We start from the raw sequence: 19,756 nt of genomic DNA, 5'->3' as shown, positions 1-19,756 counted from the left end.
GTTTGTTGTTCATATTGATCCTTTAGGCTAGATCTTCTAAGATAGTTGCATAGGATCTATACGTGGGAATCGAAGGGATGGGATAAATTATTTTAGAGATATGATATATCTATGTCAATGATAATAGTTGGATTTGCAGGTTTAAAATATACATTATTATCATAGTGTGGGATTGAAATCCCTATGTACTCACCAGGTTTCCCAACCTGACCGACCCAGTTTATTGTATCACATGTAACTATACGAAATATACATTCTGCTAAGAGATTCAAGGAGTATTAAGCCAATAGTTTAATTACTATAAGGCTTGTAATATTTCGTTATGCTTATGTTTCTATATTGACTATAACATCCTAATGTTTTAATATAAATAAAACACATTTACTCGGAAATACTTTGATAATACATTTATCATATTTTTGGGAATAAATCCCGCAAACTTATTCTTCAAAAAGGATTCTCTGATTTTTAATTAAGCATAAACAAATCGGTCTTTTCTGGCCATGAACATAGGGATGCCACATTAAAGGAAGCTCTTAGGGAGGTCAGGGAAGTATCGTTCATAATCAATATGGATGATGTCATAACTTCTTTCCTAGGTTAGGTATTCTATGATTCTTATCATGAGTATTGTTGTAAGAGTGCAACACTGTATATTCATACAAGAGTTGGTCATAACATAACATATGAACATTTGTTCTGGCGTACATACAAATATTATATTATCTATGAGTTCAAAGTAACATCACATCGACTACCTCTGACTGCATATAACGTGTTTGCTAACATCAGTCATGCGATATGGGCAAGACCTTATTTCCCCAATAGCCATCAGAACATACTAATCATTTTTATTCTATAATTCTTCCAGGTGTTATCGGTTAATGAACACAACGTAATGATAATAATGCTCATTGAGGTAATCTGTAAGTACATTCAACATATTTTTATTCAATGCATTGACATGGAGGTAAAATACTACTAATAAATATTGAATTATTATTTAGTTGTGAAATTACCAAAACTTATAATATTTATTTTTCAGGGAGGTTGACTGGCATACCACCCCATATGTAGAGATGGCGCTTTAGAGGAGGATGCACAAGTCTATTCGATGGCGGGCAACAAAGATCCTGTGACAACCCGGAAATCTTTTCCTTGTAAGTTCAGCCATTCAATCCAACAGTGTATCAAACTCATTTCTACAATCTTTTAGCCTTGTTTAGAGTCTGTTTAAGGGTTCAAACCTCATTACATTCAAGCATTGGTTATAGGATCGAGTTGCGTAAGTTCTTCGCGTTGAAATCAAGCCGAACACTCCAATACTGTACGGCCACACAGATGAGTGTACGGCGGTACACCCATGTTGGCCGTACACCCCTCCATAAGTGTGATATCCCTTCATTCCTAAGTCATTTCTTCAGTTTCCAAGATAAGAACTCGAGTTTTCTCTCAACTATTATCAAGCTTTTCACCCGATCTTCAAGAATCTAAGCCTTTCTTCCGTTTTGATTTATTGTTATCCTTCTTCTCCTATTAACACCCTTTGATTTCATCCATGAAAATCATCTTTTGACTAGATCTTCAAATCTTCATCCATTTCACCAAGAACACACACTTGTTCCTGGTGATTATGAACCCTCTCGAGCCTCCAAAATCGTAAGTACTCCTTCCCTATGCTTAGTACATGTTTGGAAATCTTGATTTACACCCTAAAAATGACCAACAGTCAAGATCAAAAGGAGTGTACGACCGTACACCCATGTGTGGCTGTACACCCCTCAAAACTCCCTTAAAGGGCCTTCAAAATGCAAATCTAGCTTCAACACTTGATGAGCAATAGTCCCACAAGCTTCCTTATAATCAAAGCAAAATTTTGTGCACTTGTTACCATGAGTGTACGGCCGTACACTCCCTGGCCGTACACCCATGGCCGCACACTCCATTTAGAGATGAATCACATGTGATTCTAACACTTGGTCCAAGTGTATCCTAGTCCCTAAAGGTGTTTTCTTGCATTTGGTTGCTTCGAAACACTATATTCATGACAATATATGTCATTATATGTCATTTAGGACTCATTTTTGTCTTGGGATTTTATTCGTGGAACTTCTCATCCTTACGTGCATATTCATTTGAATCACCCACATAAGGTGAGTTCATACCCCTATAATCAATCTTTTAAACTGTTTTAAATGCTTTTAAGGGGGGGGGGGGGATATAAGTTGAACACAATGATAATTGTGTAGATATTTGTTATAAACATCTTTCAAAGGATTGCTTGTGTTTTTATAAGTGATCAAAACATTTCAAAAAATCTTTTTAAGTTATGTTACTTTATAGTATATAAAACTCCGTTTTTAAAGAACAATCATAACTTAGTGGATAAATGAGTATTTTCAATAACAGTTCAAGTAAACAACCTAGTAAACTATAATAGGTATAGTTTAGGGGTTTAGTTCATACTAAATACTAGAACATACTATAAAGAGAAACAGGGAGGTAGATACAATACACGATAACATAGAGAACATACTATAAAGAGAAATAGGGGGGAAGATACAATACACGATAACAGAAGAAACATACTATGATACTATAACAGAAAGAACATACTAAATGCTATAGCAGAAGAACAATACAAGATCTAATTATACCAATAATCACTAACTCATTGTTCTAAACAAAAGGTGATAGTAAATTGGGTATACATGATTGTCACACCCCGGCCGTCGGCGGAAACACCGGGTAGTGTAAAGTCATTTTTCGTATCACAGTTATATAACATACATTGAACAATACTTAAAGAAAATACATACCTTTATTGATGATTGAAAGTTACATTATTGTTTTCCTAGTATTTATTACATAATATCCGACTATGACATACTTCTTAATGAACAGAAAGATACTAGTAAAACTTCTCCTGTTCGAATACATACCAGCTTTTCAAGTTCCTGAAAACACATGCATTTTAAAAATACATCAACATAAAGTTGGTGAGTCTACATGTTTTGACTCCATAAAATAATACATTTTTACACATTCAAAAGTATAGTTTTGAAAGTATCATTTTGACTCTCCAACATTAGGTATAATTGTATACTTATCAATTAAGTGTTATACCTAAACATTTCTTAATCTTAAGGTATAAGTAGGGGAAAACTTATACTTAACATTAATACTTGTATACGACATGGTATAATGTTTCTACAATTTGCTACCATGAGCCTGTAACCGCTGCTATGACATGATACCTCTGGTAGAACAATACACTAATGATTTACCCTGAGAACAAATACACTCATGATTTAACATGAGAAACAACACCGTACGCTTCATCGACGCCGGAACAATAAAAAATAAAAGGATAGTTCATCACTTGTTTTTAGTTGACTGTAGCTAACAGTCACAAGTGGGGTGGTTAGCCCATATACTAACTATACACGACTTCCTCGCTCACACGGGATTAACGGTTACAGTTCAGAAGATTTCCGCTAAGATCCCCAATCTTAGTTGATGAATACAATTACTCATGTAGACTTTGACGGCTTCCTATAGTTATAACAACAAAAGCATCTTCATGTCTAAAACCTTAAGTTACTAGACTTTGCTTTTAAACATTACTCCTAACTTCATAATATTTAGACAGTATAACAACTATATCTTGAAGTAAAAACCAGGTTTTATCTTGACCTAAAACCAATAATAACAACATATAACATTTATAGTTTTATCTTGACATAAAACTAACAATAACAACATATCGAGTTTTATCTTGACGTAAAACTAATAATAATAAAATATAACATATCTAGTTTTATCTTGACATAAAACTAATAATAACAACATATAACATATCTAGTTTTATCTTGACATAAAACTATTAATTGCAACATACTATATAATTTAACATATAAAACTTCCAAATATAACTTCGGAACTATATCACACACAAAAAATATATAGAATCCTAAGTATAAATCAAGATCTACATTAATATACTACTATAACAATAACATGTTAACAACGTTACAATAGTTGTATATTTTCATATATGAAATAACTGTATCCCGGTTATTATAACTATCTATGTTGATACTAATATACTATCATATAGACATAATAATAATAACATATATACAATGATTAGGATGAGTTTTCCCCCGAAATATTAGAAAGTGGGGCCGTGAAACTCACCTTAGTAACGTGATTTAATGATATCTAAGCAAAACGGGCAGCGTACGAGGTCGTCGGGGCTTGGGATGCAAGAGGGCTTCAGCAAATGAGAGAGGAGAAAGGAGATCAGGTGTAAGAATGGATGGGTTTGATCTTGCTATTTATAATAAGATTTTATGACACTCACATCGTGAGTGTCATAAGGCTCACGTCGTGAGTCTGCTTGATTCACTCCGTAGACTTGCCATTTGCGTCCCTAGCTTCGGAAGGTGGCCATGACTCCTCCAATCGTGAGTGTCATAAAGCTCACGTCGTGAATTTGGATCCTATCCTCTCGCAGCTTCTAGAATCCGAATTATGAAAAAATGACTCCTCACGTCTTGAGTGTCATAAAACTCACGTCGTCAATTAGCTAGTTTAGGGTTTTTAAAAGCTAAATCTTCGGAAGGCCATAACTTTTGCATACGAACTCCATTTTTGACGTTCTTTATATGCACGCATAGGTATTTACGAGTACTACAACTCTTTTTTAGACATAAATAGCTAATTCTAAGTCTATTTTAAATTTATTTTACTATAGAGATTTATAGTGTTCGGTTATCATAACTTCTTCATGCGAAGTCAGATTCAGATGTTCTCTATATTTTTGGAATTGTATGGACGTATACTTTGAGTTGTATCATAAAGGAAGTTCATATTTGTATTAGAATTTATCATGAACTACATAACACTCTTACCACATTACTAGGTTAACATAATCACATTGCATGATTGGCATAATCACATGTGATTATCTGTTGACCTATTTTGACTAGTATTATAATGATCATACTGATGGGTTTTGGTCATAAGACATCCTATGTGCTCATACAAACCCTAATGCTTGGATCTAGGTTTCTCTATTGTACATGCTTTGAATCCAAGATTATAAACCCTAATTCTAGCATGCAAGTAATCATATTAACATAAGAATGAGTTTATAATGTTACCTTGATTGTTATGTAGCAATAACAATCCCAAATCTCCTTGATTTGACTTTGGAAGGCTTAGAGTCACAAGTGTCACTCCTCTAATGGCTTACAAACACCAAGAGCAAATGAAGAAGGTATAAAGAGAGAGGAGAGAGGTTAGAATTCATCCTTAGGACTCCTTGGGAAGGGATACACGAATTCATGAGCCTTGGGGTCTTTATATAGGTGTAAAGATAGGGTTTCAGTAATTATCCTTATCTAGTTGCTTATCCACAAAGCAACCCATAAGATAAGTCTTAGAAATCCCTTATCCTTTATCCTTTGGATGATTTCAAGGATATCTTATCCCTTGAACTCGTCCAACCTATATCTAGGATAACTATTACCATATATTGTAACTATCACATAATTACAATTCAGCCCCTCTAGTTTAATTAATTACACTTGATCACAAAATTAATTCCTAATTAATTATTGACCAATATTAATTAAATAAATATGATTTATCCTTTAATATATTATTCTTATAACATATTAATAAATCATAATAACCTCTCTCTCTATATTTATTTCTCCAATCAAGTTGCTTTGGTGAAGGCAACCCAAAAGGACCATGCACCATCGGGTCAAGTACATACCAAAATAGTTATGGACTTAGACACTAATCCAACACATATAACTTTAATGTGAATTTACACGGCCTAGCAATTTGTTTGCGGAAGTCGCGTTTGGTCCCCAGAATCTATTGCAGGGAGAGCGTATAGTATAGGTACTACTCATCACATTATGACCTTAATAAAACAAACTTGTTTTAAGGTAATCAGTACATCAGTATGTCAATTCAAAAGAAAACTGAGTACTTACATTTTTCCATTACTTTCATATTGTGACAGTTCCACTTGAAAGTTAATGCAAACTATTTTCGAGTTAAGATAGTTATAAACTAGGGAAAACTTACATATTTTCAAACGACAAACAGAACAATCGAGTCTAGTACATTCAGTAGAAAGAGACCTATAATGCTAACTTTATGATTCCTTAGTGTACACATCAGGGATATATATTAATCGGATCTGACAGGTAATAGGATGTGTGCTTTCTACTTCATTTCCTGTTCCTTGTTTGGTTGTGGGCATTAGAGCAGATTCACCTAGCCTAATATCTATTCGATCTTAGCTATATATATATATATATATATATATATATATATATATATATGTTCCGTATACACCAAGTAATCTGTAACGCCCGTAGATCCGGGCTAGTCAATTTAGAGATAATAGGGGTCGAAAATGACTTTTCGATAAAAGATTATTTAGAATAAATAATCGTAATCAAGTTGTAGAATATGTCTCAACGGTTCCGTACCAATAAAGAGCGCTGAAATCCGATTTATAACGAAGAAGTTATGACACCATCGAAGTTTCGTGACGGAACCGACACGACACCGGGGAGACGTAAATAGTGAATTTATGATAGAGAGACTTTTATCCTTAATGATCTAAATGAAATTCATAGAATATGTTATCCTAAGAGTGTCCATAAAAAGAACGCCCAAATCTGACTTCGTATGAAGAAGTTATGATTTTTCTAAGATTTGGCTTAGCAGTGCACGGCCTGAAACTCGAATTTTAGTTTGAGCGGTTTTTGGCTTATGTGAACTAAATGAGAGTTGAAGATCTCATTAATAGGAAATCAACGGTAAAAAGACAGATGAAAACGGAGTATGTATGAAAGAGTTACGAATTTTTCGCGGTCATTTAACAGTCTAGTCTTCTTGTACTGTTATATTTAAGATCGGTCGAGAATTAGCCGACAGAATCAAAATGAAAGTTATAGATCTTATTTTTACCTATGTGTGGATATAAAGAACGTCAAAATGGATCTCTTATGTGAAAGTTACGGATTTTAGAAGTCGGAAGTGTGTTGTGTGAAAATGGGTGATGTGGCATAATGTTGGCCATTGCTTTCTCCCCAAGTCTTGCCACCAGATGGTGACATGTGGCACCAAGTTCAGCCATATTTCACACTATAAATAGACCTCTCCCAACCTCATTTTCTTCACACCTTTCCCATTCTTTCTTCTCTTTACTCTCTTTCTAGAACCTCTCTCTAGCCCCGAAACCCCCCGAAAAGCCTAGGGAACCTCCCTAGCACGAGGTGGAAGCCCCGGAGTGCTCGACGGCTTCGAGAAGAAGAGATTTTCAGCTCAGGAACGCTGATCCAAGCAAAGCCCAATTTTCTATAAACCCCGCTGTAAGTGAGCTACGTCTACACTATTTTTAATATAGCTTTTATTTAATTATAGTAACATTATTAGGAACTTATAATAAGTACTTGGGATATTATTATGGGTTATATAAGTATTGTTTAACGCTTATATAATAGTAATAATAGCTAGACTATTAATTAGTCTCGTCGAATAGTAGACTAAACTCTAGTGGTAATAATACTAGGTTTCGTCGAAGGAAATTATTTTTAAGAAGCGAAGCGCTGTCTGAGTTCGGAATCACCACCTTTTCAAGTGAGTGCATAGTCCCTTTCATCTTACACATAGATATGAAGTATTTTATATAAATTACGTGCCATGTGTGCATATTATCTGGGTACTTGCTGTCTATGCTGGATGAATGATTTTATACATGTTTTAAATGATTTAAACTATATATTTATTTTATATCTACAAATATGTTGGGATAAAACATGGCTAGATGAAATAGTTGTTGTGTGATGAAATAAAATGATGAGAGATAGGTGATGATAATTAAGTGAGGATAGATAGGTGATGATGAATTGGTCATGTAGGATGAAAGATACTATAACCTTGTCCAACAATTTGGAGATGTAGTCATCTACCAGAATATAGATGGTGTCCACAGACTATTATAGACAACCCCCCGGAAACACCACCAGGCTCATAAGTTGTAGGTGATGAATTACGAGTTCAGGCGATCTTGTAACTACATATTCATGTGATGATACTCTTACCCCTTACTATGAATTACGAGTTCAGGCGATGTTGTAACTACGTATTCAGGCGGTGACACCGTAACCCTTGTTGGGCACGCATTGAGGGAGTAATACCTGAATCAATACTATTTATGCGATGATCCTTAGGGAGAGTCCTTAGGAACAAACATATAAGGAAATGTGATGTAAGGAGATGAGAGGTAAATATGATGTAGGAGACGACCCTTAGGATAAATCCTTAGGGAAGGTACTTAGGAATAAAGAAGACAATGGGGATGGGTAATTGGGTTAATTGTTAGATGATTAAACATAATAATTATATTATTATGGGTTGAAAACCCTATGTACTCACCAGGTTTTCCAACCTAACCCACTCAGTTTACTTGTATCACAGGTGACGATGTGAAGTTACATTACACTGAGAGGTTAAGGAGATTTAGATCACTAGTGTAAATGAATGTAAGTTCTGTTTATGCTTATGTTTCTGTATTGAGATGACATCCCAAATGTTTTAAAAGGAATAAAAATACATTTCTTTGGAAATGCTCTGATAATGAAATTATCATTTTTTTTTCTTTTTCTGGGAACAAATTCTGTAATGTTTTTATTGAAAGAGATACTCTGATTTTTATAAAGCATAAGCAAAATCGGTCTTTTCTGGCCGTGAAAATGGGGATGTCATAGTTGGTATCAGAGCATTAGTTTAAGCGAACTAGGAATATGGATTTATTTCTAGACTTAAACTTAGAATGCTAAACAATGATTGTGAGGAGTGTGTCTTAGGTAATACACTTGAATAGACACAAGCACTAGCTTATTGAGGGAAAAATGCCTAGCATGCTTTTATGTGATAAATGATTTATGATATGCATTATATGATCGGATCTATGGTCTATTGCTGACCGAATCTAGAAACTTTATGTGTTTAGGTTTCTAAATGTTTAATTACGGAATTAGAACTGGCATATAACTTTTTGGAGGGATAAGGTGATTTATACGTCAATCATAGATAAAATCTTTCTTATCTTAATTCTCGTCATTACACATCGACCGTCTGATTTGGTGTATAGATCGAAATGGCAAGAACCCGAAGTGGAGTCAGGAACGCGAATGGAAATAGGAATCAACAACCCCTAGTGATTGAACAAATACCTGTTGTAGTAACCGCACCTGAGCCAATCACCATGGCTGGGGTACAAACGATGATCCAAATGATGTTAGATCGTCAAGTGGAGGAAACAAGGCGTTTACTTCAACAAAATCGAGAGGAACTTACGATGCCTATTGAACAGCCCGAGTTGAATGATGGGCAGTCAGAAGGAGGGAACTACAGTGGGAAGGTTGGTCATGACAACCCAACGATAGTTAGACGAAATAATCAGGAGGGAGGAAATGACGAACGTGGATGCAAGTACAAGGATGTCATGGCATCCAAACCCCTGAGTCTTTCTGGAAGCCCATCACCGGTGGAAGTTATGGGCTGGATTTACGAGATGGAGACAAATGTTTGGGAGTTGCGAGTGTAGCAACCAAGAAAAGACCGCCCTTGCGGAACCTCTTGATGAATCAATGAATCAAGTATGATATTAATTAGAGTTGATATTAAAGAAAAAATGAGTAGTTGAACACAAGATGTAAATAAGATTTCGCTTCAGCTCTATTACGCTTTGTGTGTTTATAGAGGAAAATAGATAAGACTATCAATGTTGTCTAACTCTAGTAAATGATCCTATTTATAGGATACATAAAGCGTACAAAAAATATAATAAGGCATTAACACTTAATCTTCGAATAAAAGTACCCTAGTAAAATAGATTACAATTCATATGAAGAGTACAAAACTTGCTTTGACTAATTACAACAAAATAACACTTACAATCTCCCCCTTTGTCATCATAATCGAAGACTTCAATTTGTAAGCAGTTGAATGGAATACAACATCACTCTTTGTATCTCAGTATACCAGGAGATAATCTTCTTAAGATCCTTTTTATCTCCTTCATTATTCTTCTTATAATGATACATATGAACAATTAAGTTCGTATATTGAGAAGTTGAGTACCTTTCCACCTCACCAGCCTGGAACAAAAATTGTTTCGATTTTCCAGACTTGTCCTTCCTTGAGAAGACTAACCCAAAAGGCTTCAAGAAAATTTCACCATCATCATTCTTCTTTAAATCTGCTTAAGTCTTCGAAGGAGCCATTGGAGTTTTTTTTATAATCCTTTCGCTATAGCCAACTCCGTATCAGTTAATGTTAAGCATTCATAATAATTTTCAATAAAGATCTTGATGTTAGTATCTCGAAGCTTGAACTCATCTGGATTAGTATTATGAAGATAAGAGAAATATCTTTCCTTCAGCAGCAATGCAACTTGTATAAGGTCATACAAATTCATTAAAGGAAAATCAGCAATAGTAAAATCACAAACATTCCCATTCACCCTGGCTACCACATACTTCCTATTTTGGACCGTGTTTTCAAAAACAACATCCTTCTTTATGCTGATCACTTTCTTTATTTTTATTAATGACCACACCTCTTCAGTAGGTTTAGCAAGGACTGCATAAAACCTGATTTTCATATGAGTTCCTTCATCCTTCTCTTTGAATTTGCTTTCGGCTTTGAACTGGGGTATGATGGACATCATCTCATTGATTGGAAAGTCCAATTGGCTTGCATCAGTATTCGTGACTATGTAGCTATGTTTTTTCTTCTTTTTGAATGAATACATGTGATTGAATGCAGCCTTGGCTTCAATTGTTTCGTAGTTATAATGCTTTGATGGATCAGCTTTATTCATGCCTAGAGGATCACTTGCTCTTTGTGTCATTATACTCTGTACTAATCTCATCCTCTCCGGTTCAGCCTTAGCCTCATCTTTCTTTTCTTCCTTTGACTTTCTATCAAAAATAGATTTTCCTCTTGCATTCGAAGCTGAATATTCTATTACTTCTTTCATTTTTGAATCACTCCCACCAGCATCAGCAGATTTACCAATCGCAATTCCTTTTGAAATTGGTCTTGTAATTGGCACAGTTGTTACTACTGTCGAAGTAATCGGCCCAACAGTTGCTATGTTTGGTTTTGTAGTTGGAGTCTTCGAAGGAAATACCTTTCCCACCACCTTCGCATCATCATCTCCAGCCTTCGAAACTTCACCCTTCCTGTCTCCCCCATGCACCCCTGTAAAAACAGGTAGGACATTTGTTGTTGGAAGAAGGCTGGATATACGAGAAAGAGGAGCCAACTTTTGGAGAAGTAGTGCTTCGAATTGAGAAAATTTGTGAAACAGATCATCCAAAGATAGTTGAGAAGACGAAGCTGGTTTTGTAGATAAGGTTTTGAGCTCCTTTAACAACATGAAGACCTCCATAAAAATTTTGTTTTCATTTGTAGAAAGTTGAGATATTTGAGGACTCAAACTTTCATACAACTTAGCAAATTTCATCACAGCATCACAAATTATGTCCACCTTCTGATTTAGAGATGCATATTCTGTGCAAACACATGCAATCTCTTTTTCCATATATTGGCGAAGCTCTTGAAGTTTGAAATTGACATCCTCATGCACCTTTTTAACGTCTTAAACGAACAATACATGATGTTCCTTGGTCACTTGTCTCAATTCTTTCAAATCACCTTCAAATATGGACTTCTAAAAATTCACCCTCATATCAATGTTAATGATCACATATATCATCTTTCTCCAAAATACGAGACTCAGAGTCTTTGATCATGCCCGAAACTTTTGAGGTGATCCTGCCTTCTAGCAGTTTTAACAAACCATCAACTTCTAAACTCGTCATAGAATTACCTCCCCCAAGATCTGCTTGTGATTGAAGAATTAAATTCAGCTTTGTATTCAAGATCTTAAACTGCTTCATTATCATAAGCATATGATCTGGGAAATCAGCTTTTTCATCATCAAATTCCAAGTTCTCAAAAGTTCCTCCAAAACCTTCAGATTCATGCTCGGTTTCCATAAAAATATACTCTTGAATTGGTGAAGTGGTTGTGGGTGGATCAATGGAATAAGAGGAGAAAAGAGAAGTAATTGGATGTTTGATAATGTTTTTGAAAGTAGGAGAATCAGTGGTGGAAGTAGTGGGTATGACAGGTGTAATTTTTGGAGGAAAAGAAACAAAAGTTTCTAAAGTAACAATTGAAGGTTTACCTTGGTCTTCTTTCTTCGAAGCATCCTCACCCATGATGACATTTGCATCCGTATTAGATACGTTTACAAGAATGTCAGAAGTTCGTGCCTCCTCAGATAATGACTTGGCTATCGAATCTTCGGGTGGTACAACAGTTGTCTGTGAAGGAGTAAAAGTATCTTTTTGAAGATTGGCTTCAGGAGTTTCTGGAATTGTTTCGTCTTCGTCAGCTGTAGATTCAGAAGAGATGATTCTCACACCCCTAAACCGGAACGGCAGAATCGTTCGAGGGCGGATGACTTCATGTAGTATCGCAACAATTGAATACATAGTAAAGAAAGCAATACAACCATCACATATATAATTTAAAAGTTTAAATTGTTGAAAGGTACTTGTTTCAAAAGAAATTACAATATGATGTTTAAAATGAAATTAAACTAACGCCGCAGCGCCCCTTCTTCAAAAGCTGCAGTTTACCTGTATTACTGAATCCCTGAGAAATACAAGTGGTTTTGAAAGAGTAGGTCAGCATTTAAGCTGGCGAGTTCATAAGTATTTAGTGACAATGTTTATATGAAATAGAATGAAAATGGTTTGTACATGTTAAATGTTCCTAGAAAATCCCATATTTTCTACTATAGTAGATGGTAGTTTGATTTTTCCAAAACTGTAATGCAATAGTGCTTTTCATGCCTAAAATAGTAGTTTTATGTGTAAATCGTTAAGGCATTTGAAAAAACCCATAAATCAATGTGTTTTTAATACTCCATGTGAGTCTTATAACCATGCTATTTGACCAGGATGCCTATATCAACGTTCTTCAGGCGTTGGAAAGTTATGACGTTTGTCACCTCAGGCCTGCCGGCCTAGCTGTAGCTAACAACTTAGGTGTGGGACTGTCAATCCCATATAGATCTATACACAAGTATCACGCTCCCCCTACAAGGGATTATGGTATATAATACAGGACTTAAAATGCATACTCGAAAGTACGTGAATTGTCTCACAAAATATAGTATAAAACAGATTTACGTATGAAAATGTCCATTTGTTCTTGTATATGAAAAATATCTCTTTGACATAGTATTCCTAGTATGTATGTGTTCATTATTTTCTCGTAAAATATACCTATTATAGTTTTTCAAAGTGTGTTTCGTTCATATAGTAAACCCTAGTGTAATGCTCAGTCATTATGTAAAGTATAACACGTAAAGTGACATAATTGATCACATATACTTAATGTAAAAATGGAGTATTTGATTCGTATATATATATATATATATATATATATATATATATATATATATATATATATAAACACGTTTTATTTCCACAAGACAAGGTGTTATCGAGAATATATATTTCATATGAGAATACTCATGTAGTAGTTTATGAATCACATATGATTACTTAGATAAAAAGTTTATATAGTGAAACTTTAGGTTACACACGATAATAACCGTGTGTTTACTTGCATCCCTCCTCCTTATTATTGTATAAAAAGCATTTATCAAACATTTAAAAGCGTAATTTATAGGGGTATGAACTCACTTGATAGGTCGAAGAAGGTGAGACGAAAATCGAGCAGAACTTTGACTTGAGAAAGCGGATTTTATCGGGATTCTCGGGAATCTCGAGAGTGCAAACTACCTTCGGGGATTGAGTATGGAAACCAGGGCTTTGGGATATCACGTGCACGAAAAATGAGGTAAAAACGCAAGAAAGAGGAGAGAAAATAAGCAATTTCCCTGGAACCCTCGCATCCCTTTTATAGGGGCTGGGAACCGCCTCGGTACGCTGGGCGTACGCGTGCATTATGCGTGACCGCATCCTCTACTGCCTCGGATGGGACTGGGCATAGCTTCGTAGAGGGGCAACGTGGACGTTCCGAGGCCTAGTCCTCGAGTACGTTGGGCGTACGCGGTTACGCTGGGCGTAACTTGGATTGGCCCGGTGACTCCCCCTTCGGATAATACCAAAATTTGATTTAAATTTATATTTTAATTATTTAGTAAACTTCAAAAATTCATATCTTCTTCATACGAACTCCGTTTTCGATGTTCTTTATATCCACGCGTAGGTACCCTCACCGTACACCGTAAGAACTCCCCCACTAGGGTCTCGTATAGTCACCAGCTGGCTCTCACAGTCGATGACGGTGCTGAATCGGCTAAACCAATCCATGCCCACGATGACACAGACATCACCCATCGCAATAGGAATTAGGTCAATCGGGAACGCAACCCCAAAAATCTCTAGCACGCATCCCCGAAGAACCTCCGTAGCACAAACCACCCTCTCGGCCGCTATAGAAACGCTCAGAGGCCAACTTAACGGCTCACGACCAATGCTGATATGCTGACTAAAAGCTAAAGATACAAAGGATCTACTCGCACCCGAATCAAATAACACAAGAGCAGGCATAGAGTTCACAATAAAAGTACCTACACATATATTAACATAAGCATAACATTTCAACTTTAAATAAATACGCGAATTACAGTATACCTGCCACAACATCGGGTGCAGCGCGGACCTCCTCCGCAGTCAGCTGAAAGGCTCTCCCGCGAGCCCTCGGGGCCTCGACCTTCGCCGGTCGTGTCTCGGTAGTCCTGGTAGTAGGTGTAGATCCCTGTCGAAGCTGCGGGCACTCGGCCTTCTGATGGCTTGTCTGGTTGCAATGAAAGCAAACCATAAACCCCTTTGGACAATCCCTGGCAATGTGTCCTTCCTTGCCACACTTGTAGCAACCACCCGCTCTACACGCCCCCTCATGACTCTTGCTGCACTTTCCGCAAGTGCGGCCCTTCGAACCTCCCGTCCTCGAATCAGCGGACTTGAACCGCTTGGCTGCCGGCTGAGACTGAGCCGGTCGCCGGTCCACCTGCCGAGACTCGGCCTCCTCCCTGGCCTGGGTCTCCAACTCGATCTCGCGCTTCCTGGCATTCGCCTGAAGCTCAGTGAAAGTACGGTAGGTGGAGTTCGACACAAACTCCCGGATATCCCTCCTCAACACGCCCAAGTACCGGCTCATCCGTGACTGCTCTGTAGACACCAACTCGGGGCAGAACATCGCCCTCTCATGAAACTTCCGTGTAACCACCGCAACGGAATTAGTACCCTGCTTAAGGGTCAAGAACTCCTGGATCAATCGTTCCCTCTCCACTGGGGGAACGTACTCGTCCCTGAACATCTCAGTAAACCTCTCCCATGTCACCGCTGAAATCTCCGCCTAAGTGTAGTTCGCCGTCACGAACTTCCACCAATCCTTCGCTCCCAGACGGAGCTGGTTCAAGGCGAACCGTACCCTCAGGTGCTCCGGGCATGAACAAGTGTAGAAGCACCCCTCTATATCGGCGATCCACCTCATCGCAGCAATCAGATCCTGCGTCCCATCGAACTCAGGGGGTTTCGTGTTGCTGAATTCCCGGAATAGCAACGAATCACCCCCTTGCGGCCTAGCAGCGGCCACAGCTACGGTAGCGGCAGCGACTGCAGCTTCAGTCAGTGCGGCGTACCGCTCCTCAAACTCCTCCATCAGGGTGGTCTTAATGGACCCAAACATCTCCGGGATCTCAGCCCGAACCGCCGCAGCTACCTCCTCCTGAATCATCTGACGAATCTCCTCGTCACTCATACTACTCGAACTCGCTCCGTGGCGTGTCGTAACCATGATGTCTCTGAAATACAACATAAAATTATCAGAGACTCCATCAAGTACATTTGTACTCGATAACGCAACCCTACTCAGTCTCCGATATCCAGGGATTCTTACTTGGGTCTTCCACCGACCCGGTGTCTTCGGTAGTACGGGCCCAATACTACCGACCACACCGTGTCAGTATTCGTCCCAAATCTTCCTCCCCAAACCCCGAATAGTGAGTACTCTACTTCTCGTATGCACTATCTACCTGCACGCTACCGAATATCTCATACAAGCAACTTCCCTAGACTAAGGCATCACAAAACAGGCTATTCTAGTCCTATCATGTATACCTAGTCTTCTAGCATGCATAACAATTCATAATTCAATGCATAACATAACATTGTAAGGTATTCTGGGGATCTTTACCGTTCGGGCGCTGGCTGATCGTACACACTGCGTCTTTCTTGTTTACCACTTTTCCATTTATAAAAGTTTATGTATTTATTATTTTTAAAAGATTTTTCCTCAAATCCTCGGTTTGAGTTCAGTTACACCCGAAGGTACACCCGAATCCCTCAAACCAAGGCTCTGATACCAATTGTAACAACGCAAATTTTCAAATAAATTTTTCATTTTAAATAAAGTGAGTTCGTTCAACCAATAACATTTATTTCATGTTTCAAAACAAATACATATGTAAATTCCCCAAGATCTCAAATATCAGCAGTGTGTATGCATCATGCCGGCGCCTTCCCATGGTCCTCGCTAGTACCTGAAACACATACATAACAACTTGTAAGCATAAATGCTTAGTGAGTTCCCCAGTATACCACTTACACATATACGCCTTTCCAGGCCCGGACCTTCCGGTCCACAGTACAATGCCTTCCGGCCCATATGATAATCGCCTTCCGGCCCATAATATAATTGCCTTCCGGCCCATAAGATAATTGCCTTCCGGCCCATAAAATAATCGCCTTCCGGCCCATAAGATAATTGCCTTCCGGCCCATAACATGATTGCCTTCCGGCCCATAAACATATATAACACATAATACATTTACTCTAACACATATATCACATATATCATATATCATACCTGACCTTCCTGTCACATAATACATTGCCTTCCGGCCCATAGAAACATACATAGCATGCATAACAACTATTCCTTTCAATTATAGCATATATATGACACGTAACATATTCGACCTTCCGGTCACACAGTCAAACCCTTCCAGGTACAGTATAGTGAGAAGACTCACCTCGTGGCAATGTAAGCTATCAACTCTTGAAACTACTCGCGCTCGATCCGCCGATCTGCAGACTCCCTATAATACCACATACCCTTATTAATACTCTTATCATTCAAGACAACTGACCCTAAGAATTACATGCAGGTCAACCCTGGTCAACGGTCAACTTGACCGGACTCGTCGAGTGCAAAGGCGACTCGGCGAGTCTAGACGTCCTCCCCAACTTTCCCTGTTGTTCCCCTTTTTACTCGTCGAGCATCCCTCTTGACTCGACGAGGTCCTCGTGGAAGAATCGCGGGGCCACCCCGAATCCACTCGCCGAGTCCGCAGACAACTCGATGAGTTCTAATGAATCCTCAACTACTCGCCGAGTCTGAAGAACAACTCGGCGAGTCCCAGTAAATCTTCAAGCTACTCGCCGAGTCTGATCTTCAGACTCGGCGAGTCCATGCCATGCAGTCGATCATCTGCCTCCTGAAATACGCATGGTCCCGAGACATGCACCCATGGGACTTTCTGGACCTCTAAGCATCCTATTACTGGGGTATAAACGATTGGGTAACAACATAATAATCTATCTAATCCTCAAATGGGTCTCACAAACCCTAGATTCGTGTAGAACACCAAAACATCAGAAATAACCCGAGTGTTACCTGGAAAATGTGTTCTCTGTGTCCCCAACCTTCAGAACTCAATCCTCTTGATCCTCCTTTGACCACAACCTTGCCTCTTCTTGCCTAACAACTCCTTCAAGTTTCCACTAGCCTTCACTCCTGCTCCAGATGCCCACAGGCGTTTAGGTTATCCTCAATCGGCCAAAAGACGAGAAATGACGGCCCTAAAGACGTTATATACGATCCAAAATCAAACGGCTAGGGTTTCTGCTGAACAGCGTCGACTCGCCGAGTCCCTAACGGACTCGTCGAGTCCAGTCGCGAATCTGCGACCAAGTCCGTGGTCCTACTCGGCGAGTCCGACACCAACTCGCCGAGTCCCCTCCTAAAAATGCCCCAAAAATAGTTTTAAAGAAATACCTGAAATTCCGGGCTGTTACACGCTAACAAAGTTTTTAAAGATGTCTAAATTCAAACAAGGTTCGGTTGACCCAACCTTCTTTCGTAAAAAGGAAGGTAACCACCTTATGATTGTACAAATTTACGTCGATGATATCATCTTTGGCTCAACGAATCCTAGCTTAACAGCTGAATTCAGAAAGCTGATGGAGACTAAATTTGAAATGAGCTCCATGGGTCCGATTAATTTTTTTCTTGGCTTAAATATTAGACAGGGACCCGAAGGCATTTTTATCAACCAGGAAGCATACACCAAAACTCTTCTTGCCAAATTTGGTATGAAGGGAGATTCAAAGGTCAAAGTTCCAATGGCTTTCGGAACCAAACTTACCCCTTCACTGGAGAAAACAGCAGTTGACATTATGCTATACTGCCAGATGATTGGGTCTTTGATGTATCTTACTGCTAGCAGGCCTGACATCATGTTTTCCGTATGTTATTGTGCTAGGTTTCAGGAAATCCCACGAGAACCTCATATGCTTGTAGTGAAGAACATACTTAGGTATCTGAAGCGAACTACCTCTCTCGGTCTTTGGTATCCATCCAACTCAGGCTTCTTCGTTCAAGCCTTCTCTGATGCTGACCTTGGAGGATGTGGTTTAGATAGGAAAAGCACCACAGGGGGTTGCCAATTTCTTGATGGGAAATTGGTCAGCTGGCAGTCAAAGAAGCAAACATGCGTTTCCCTTTCTACAGCCAAAGCAGAGTACATTGCAGCCGCCTCCTAAACATTGAGTCACCCTTTGCTCCCTTCGCTTAGAACCATTTAGTGTGCCGGTAAACCACACACGCTCCACTAACGTCTTCGCAAGGGCACAAAGTGTAATTTCATGGAATTGCATCAATTCACTTTTGCCTAAAGTAACTAAGATTGGGAATTCGTAAAACATTTAGTTACTTTTGTACTTCATTATAATAATAATGGAAGGTTTTGTCCTATCCTACCCGTTCGGCTAACGACCTTCCACTAGTCAAGAGTGCGGTGGGTAACAGTGGATACCCATTCAACCGTCATTTTAAAGGCAATTTCCTTAAACACCCCTTATAGACCAGCTTCGTGAATGAGGCATACAAACGGTACGACTAACTTTTACTCATACATATATATAATGTTAGACTTTTAATATTATATATAGTATAGGGTGTATTTTACACTTTTTAAAATACTAGGTGGTCAAATTTAACGATTATACTTTTAATTCAATTAAATATAAACCAAAGCTTTTATGGATTTATTAAACCTCTTTTAATTATACACCTTAATTAATTAATAAAACCATAAGGGTGTGATTTGAACTTTTCAAAACAATACTAGGGTTTTAGAATTTAACATTTCTAAATTAAACTTTTAATCAACTTTTAAATTCAAAAACTTGAGGGTAAGTTTTGAAACAATTCAAAACATTTGGGTTTTAACTATTTAAATTTCAAAACCAAAACTTTTAAGTTCAAATTTAAATTATAAAACCTAAAGGGGAAAATTGAAACTTTTCATAACACAAGG

This window comes from Lactuca saligna, chromosome 4 (assembly GCF_052625555.1).
Source record: "Lactuca saligna cultivar CGN05327 chromosome 4, ASM5262555v1, whole genome shotgun sequence".
NCBI classification, from domain to species: domain Eukaryota; kingdom Viridiplantae; phylum Streptophyta; class Magnoliopsida; order Asterales; family Asteraceae; genus Lactuca; species Lactuca saligna.
This window is presented reverse-complemented; position numbering follows the sequence as displayed.